The sequence below is a fragment of the Penaeus monodon genome, chromosome 28, assembly GCF_015228065.2.
Source record: "Penaeus monodon isolate SGIC_2016 chromosome 28, NSTDA_Pmon_1, whole genome shotgun sequence".
Classification (NCBI taxonomy): domain Eukaryota; kingdom Metazoa; phylum Arthropoda; class Malacostraca; order Decapoda; family Penaeidae; genus Penaeus; species Penaeus monodon.
The window spans coordinates 18356376-18357139 of NC_051413.1; positions in this window are offsets into that span (position 1 = coordinate 18356376).

Genomic DNA, 764 nt, shown 5'->3' on the forward strand with positions numbered 1-764 from the left:
GTGGAAATGCCGGAGTTTGTTAGAGTGCTTTGGCATCTGATGCTCTTCAAAAATTTCTATCGAATTGGAACCTTCTCATGTGATCACTCGATAGAATCAATCTTTCGTTCAAACGATAAGAAAGATTACCTCCAAATCCACCTCCGAATCCTCCGCTGCTGAATCCACCGAATTTTCCACCGCCAAATCCACCAGAGTGTCCACCAAATCCACCTCCGCCGAAGTGACCGGCGGCGGCGAAGGCGACCACGAGGGCCAGGACCATGACGGTGAAGAGTGCGCGGACCTGAGTGAAAAAAAGATATTTCAAATCATTGAGTTCCTTTAATTTCAAGACCGTGCTAAAAGGATTTTACTATATCAAAAATTAATTTGATTATTGCTAGCAATTTTCACACACGAAAAATAAGGGAGAGAGAAAGATATTGTGAAACATAAAAAGAGAGACAAATATAGAGGTGAATATAGAGAGAGGGATAAAAAAACGTTCTTTTGACAAACCATGTTGAGTGTTGAAACGTTGAGAAGCAACTGCCAACACGCCGGAAGAGCGGAGGCTTTATACTCCCTCAGCCGAGGGAAACAAAGAATGCGGCGACCTTGGGTTCCGCTGAGTTACTCCACGAAATTTTTTTTTTTTTTTTGAGGGGGTGGGGGAGTCCGGATACATCATAAGTGACACACACGCGTATATCTGTATCAAGACGAACTTGATAATTTTATTGATTTTACATGTTGCTATCGCACACACACACACGTGTGTG